This window comes from Etheostoma cragini, chromosome 13 (assembly GCF_013103735.1).
Source record: "Etheostoma cragini isolate CJK2018 chromosome 13, CSU_Ecrag_1.0, whole genome shotgun sequence".
NCBI classification, from domain to species: domain Eukaryota; kingdom Metazoa; phylum Chordata; class Actinopteri; order Perciformes; family Percidae; genus Etheostoma; species Etheostoma cragini.
In genome coordinates, this window is record NC_048419.1 from 25,528,417 (window position 1) to 25,533,717 (window position 5,301).

The 5,301-nt window shown below is 45.2% G+C and overlaps 5 non-coding genes across 5 annotated transcripts; all 5 read right to left on the reverse strand.

Moving 5' to 3' along the window:
• Nucleotides 1–710: 710 nt before the first annotated feature.
• Nucleotides 711–781, reverse strand: trnag-gcc. The gene has a single exon. It is a non-coding gene; the product is annotated as a tRNA-Gly (tRNA).
• A 1,172-nt stretch (nucleotides 782–1,953) lies between these two features.
• On the reverse strand, nucleotides 1,954–2,025 carry trnad-guc. Its single transcript has one exon. It is a non-coding gene; the product is annotated as a tRNA-Asp (tRNA).
• Nucleotides 2,026–2,802: 777 nt separating this feature from the next.
• Nucleotides 2,803–2,873, reverse strand: trnag-gcc. The gene has a single exon. It is a non-coding gene; the product is annotated as a tRNA-Gly (tRNA).
• Nucleotides 2,874–4,693: 1,820 nt separating this feature from the next.
• On the reverse strand, nucleotides 4,694–4,764 carry trnag-gcc. The gene has a single exon. It is a non-coding gene; the product is annotated as a tRNA-Gly (tRNA).
• A 281-nt stretch (nucleotides 4,765–5,045) lies between these two features.
• On the reverse strand, nucleotides 5,046–5,117 carry trnad-guc. Its single transcript has one exon. It is a non-coding gene; the product is annotated as a tRNA-Asp (tRNA).
• Nucleotides 5,118–5,301: the final 184 nt, after the last annotated feature.

Genomic DNA, 5,301 nt, shown 5'->3' on the forward strand with positions numbered 1-5,301 from the left:
GTGTACTCGCGCCCCCCCGGGAGAGAGTCCGCGCCCCCCCGGGGGGGCGCGCCCCACCGGTTGAGAACCACTGGCCTAGAGAACAGAAGGCCGAGGCGGCGGTAGAAGTGAAGTGCAATCGAATACAAACTTCCTGTCTTCTGTTTTTCCCGCCATCTTAAGCGTCTACCTTGCCGTGATGTGTTGCACGTGTTCCTTTACATTGTGTCACCTGTCCCTTGTTAACCTCATCACCCTGTGTATTTAGTCTCTGTGTTTCCATAGCGTTTTGTCGGAACATTGTTCTGTTTTGCTGTGTCTTGTCCTGGCTTCATATGTCTTGCTTCCTTCCCTCTTTTGTTTTTAAACTGTAGACATACACTCAAAAACAGACATGCTGGATTGTATTGCAAATCAGCACTGTAACGTTACCGTTAGTGTTCCTCATCCCAGCCGCTTCACACTCGGCTGCAAACCGGTCCAGTGAGTGAATGAGAGTCTTCCCACTGTAAGTGCTTCACCATTTCCACTTTATTCTCACAACGCCCCCTTTATTGCTTCATCTACAGTGATGTAAAATAAAACCTAACAATAATAATAAAATAAAACCTAAGTATGGCAGAGAGGGCCAACCCTGGATCTATGGGCTGAAAGGATAAGAACAACCTGTGAAACTAGCTCTATGTGTGCCTTTTCTTCCTTCCTGTCCTCACAATGTAGCAAAAGAGTGTTGCATTGGCCGGGAATCGAACCCGGGCCTCCCGCGTGGCAGGCGAGAATTCTACCACTGAACCACCAATGCTCACATGTGGATCTTAAAAGCAGCTCCGAAACAGTGACTCACAAGACATGGTACATTCCATTTACATTACACAGTGAGGCTGGGAATTGCGTCACACCCGAGATGAATGTGTTCCATTCCTTCCAGAGTCTCAGAAGCTCACCTGCCTCGAATATTGCCGATTTTTCAGCGAGCCTTACCTGGAGCAGTACAGGACAGGAAAAGTGCCTTGGTGTCTACTGTAAAGTTGCTGGTTGAGTTATGTTCAATTCATCAAATCTGTTAAAGAACTGATTAAGTTCGTTGGCCCTGTCCAAGCTGCCTTCAATTCCTATGGCGGTGTGCGTGACGTTACAAGCTAACGTCAGGTTGGCAGAGGGCGGAATGCAAACAGCCACGGCATTGGCATGTGGAGTTCAAGGGAGCTGGGCTTCAGCCAGGTATGATTCAGCCAGAGTCTCAGAAACCCAAAAGCCAAACCTACGGTAGTACAGGAACACAGTCAACTACAGGACGGGTCCCAGAGACCCAAAGGCCACATTCAACAAGGAAGGGACCTGCAAGACAAGTCAGCCAGGGATGAGAAGAGCTGGGCGCTAGCTCGGGTTCAGGGGGGCTGGAAGCCAGATCAGGTTCAGAAGAGCTGGACATCAGCTGGGGATCAGGGGGACTGGACGCAAGTACTTACTTTTCAATATTTATGGTCTCAGGTTAATATAATTTAAATTATGCTACCGACTCTTGCTTCTTTGCTCTAATTACACATCAACTTAATTTTTAACGTCACTTACACTGCAATATTGTTTTCTCTTATCATTGCAACCGCACTTTAAAATTCCTTTTGTTGGACGGCATTTTACTTACTCAGTCTACCATATTTTCACTGTCTATTTCTTGCTTGTATTTCTTGCCTTGTATTTCTTTCGTGCTTACTTGTTTGTGTGTTATTGTTTTTTGCTGTTAATGAAAAATGCTGCTACTGTAACGACAAAATTTCCCCGTCGTGGGATGAATAAAGTATAATCCAATCTAATCTAATCTAATCTAATCTAAGATGGGGTTTAGGGGGGCTGGGCAAAAGATTCTACCACTAAACCACCAATGCTAACGTGTGTTTAAAAGAAGTGGGGGGCTGGAGTCGTCCAGGAAGCAAAGTTTCTGTGGCACGTAAAGGGCAAAAAAATGAAAAGTAACTCCCCGTCGGGGAATCGAACCCCGGTCTTCCGCGTGACAGGCGGAGATACTGTCCACTATACTAACGAGGAGGGACATGACACAATTTTTCATCGCAGCGAAGGAATCAGTGGACTAGAGCATGACAAGACAGATCCCAGAGAAGTGAAGGCCGATGTGGTAATAGTGGAAAAATACAGTCAAATACATGACGGGTCCCAGAGACCCAATGGCAGATGCCGCGGTAACAGAGCGTGTTCTGTCCCGGGTCCGAGAGACCTGAAGGCCTGTAGTAGTGAAATACAATTGAATGCAAGACAGGTCATGGAGACCCTGAAGGTCAAGGCAGCAGTAGAAGTAAAGTGCAATAAATTACAAACTTCCTGTCTTCTGTTTTCCCGTCATCTTAAGTGTCTACCTTGCCCTGACCTGTTACACCTGCTCCTTTACATTGTGTCACCTGTCCCTTGTTAACCTCATCACCCTGAGTATTTAGTGTCTGTATTTCTATGTTTTATCGGAGCATTGTTCTGTTTTGCCTTGTCTTGTCCTGGCTTCTCATGTCATGCTTCCCTTTTTTGTTTTGTAACTAACGACATGCATTCAAAGCACAGAAATGAGGAATTATTGTGCAAATCACCACTGTAACGTTAGTGTTCCTCATCCCAGCCGCTTCACACTCGGCGGCAAACGGTTTGAGTGAGTGGATGAGTGTCTTCCCGCTGTAAGTGCTTCACCTTTCCCCTTCATTCTCACAAGGCCCCCTTTATTGCTCCATCTAAAGGATAAGAAAAACCTGTCAACGTATTTGTTTGTATGCCTTTTCTTCATTTCTGTCCTCACACTTCAGCGAAGTAACAAAAGAGTGTTGCATTGGCCGGGAATCGAACCCGGGCCTCCCGCGTGGCAGGCGAGAATTCTACCACTGAACCACCAATGCTCACATGTGAGTTAATAAAAGCAGCTCCGCGCAATGCACTGACAAGACATGGTACACTCAAATATTAATAAATTAATTGTTATGTTAAACAAATACGTTGATCTCAAATAAATAAATACATGACAACACAAAACAAGTTTTGTGGCTGCTTGGGGGATGGGGAAGATGGGGCCTGTCTTCATGTTCATGTTGCGTCCTGGGCCCCTGACACTGGGGCGTAACAGGAATTGGGGGGCTTGTTCCATCTTTCTTGTCACGCTTTGCTTCCGAGAAGGTTCATGTCCAAACTGTTTGCTCAAGTGATGAGAGAGTTAAAAGTAAGACATGTAACATCAAGTCTTTACCATCCAGAATCCCAGGCCGCACTTGAGAGGTTCCACCAAACATTAAAATCCATGTTGTGTTAATACTGTCTCGAGTCCAACCGAGAGTGGGATGAAGGCCTCCCTCTTCTGTTATCTGCTGTGCATGGAACTCATCAGGAATCTTTGGGTTTCCGCCCTTGTGAGTTGGTCTTTGGTCATACTGTGTGCGGTCCCTTTCAGCTCGTTAAATATAAGTTGTTGTCAGAGTCACCAAATACTGAGCATAATGTGCTGGATTATGTCAGTTCTTTTCATGAGCGTCTCAACTAGGCGTGTCAGTTAGCGTGTCAAATGTCTTATGCTGCACTGTAACTTTTATTCTTGTGTTTTATGTGTCCTAATGTTAATACAGAGAAAGTCAGAGATAGTCGGATAATTAATACAGAGAAAGTCAGATAATTAATACAGAGAAAGTCAGATAATTAATACAGAGAAAGTCAGAGAAAGTCAGATAATTAATATAGAGAAAGTCAGATAATTAATACAGAGAAAGTCAGAGAAAGTCAGATAATTAATAGAGAAAGTCAGATAATTAATACAGAGAAAGTCAGATAATTAATAGAGAGAAAGTCAGATAATTATTACAGAGAAAGTCAGATAATTAATACAGAGAAAGTCAGAGAAAGTCACTCCTATTTTGTCTATTCATGTGTTTTATTGGTTTTTGATGCTTATGATTTTTAACTGTTTGTACTTGTGTTTTATCTGCTTAACTGATTTTATGTAAAGCACTTTGAATTGCCCTGTTGCTGAAATGTGCTATACAGATAAAGCTGCCTTGCCTTGCCTTACTTTCAAGTAAGCTCACGTCAGCTTAGAACTAAGGGCTATCTACCCCTTCTCCTTAGCCCTAGCCTCAATCAAAATGAGTACTGGGACAGCCCTTACTTTCATGGGAATGAGCAAAACTAAGAGGAAGGGGTGAGGGAAAGGGGTAAGCTAGAGAAATGACAATCAGTCTTTGTCTTTGCCTTTTCAGCTCCCACGCTCACCAATATATTGCATATTTGCCAGCGAGCCTTACCTGGAGTAGAACGCGTATTTTGTCACAACCGTGCAATAAACTGAATATAATGCCGCCCCCGCTGCGCTGATTCTCCGACCAATCTCCCGCTCCATTGTCCCCTGACTCGCAAACAAGCACCCAGGGTATTTAAACTCCGTTACTTGGGGCAAGGGCTCACTCCCGCCCGGAAGAAGGCACTCCATCAGTTTCCTGCTGAGAACAATGGCCTCAGATTAAGAGGTGCTGATCCTCATCCCAGCTGCTTCACACTCGGCGGCAAACGGATCCGGTGAGTGGATGAGTGTCTTCCCTCTGTAAGTGCTTCACCATTTCCCCTTTATTAACACAATCCCCCCTTTACTGCTCTATCTACATAGATTCTAGTTCTCTGTTTGAAAAAGTGTATTTAGTGAATGAAGCCTTAGCAAGTATGGCAGACAAAAGAGTGTTGCATTGGCCGGGAATCGAACCCGGGCCTCCCGCGTGGCAGGCGAGAATTCTACCACTGAACCACCAATGCTCACATGTCATGATAGACAGCACCTTCCACAAAGTTACTGACAACATGGACATGGTGCAGTCCATGTTCCTCAGACGCTAGAGCTGGGAATGACGTCACACCGGAGTTGAAATCCTGCTTCCCATGTTCTATCGGCGGCTCTGCCGACTCCTGCTTACCGTATTCAGTCAGCTGCTCGGCAAACTCAAATTCCTGTTGCCTTGTTTCTGGACCCTAGTCCAGATTAACCGTCACCTGATTCTGTCCCACCTCAGGACCCAGCACATAAAATGACAAAAGAACTCCCCGTCGGGGAATCGAACCCCGGTCTTCCGCGTGACAGGCGGAGATACTGTCCACTATACTAACGAGGAGGGACATGCCAAAGTAACAGACTCTATCGACAAAATCAGTGGACTAATGTATCTTGCTCCTCGTCTCACTCACAAAACATAGGACCGTACAACCGTAGTTAAAACTTACAGTGTGTTCCAAATCGCGCACTTCCCTTAGTGCACTAACGGAAGTGCACTTCGTACACTACGTACTTACTTGGAT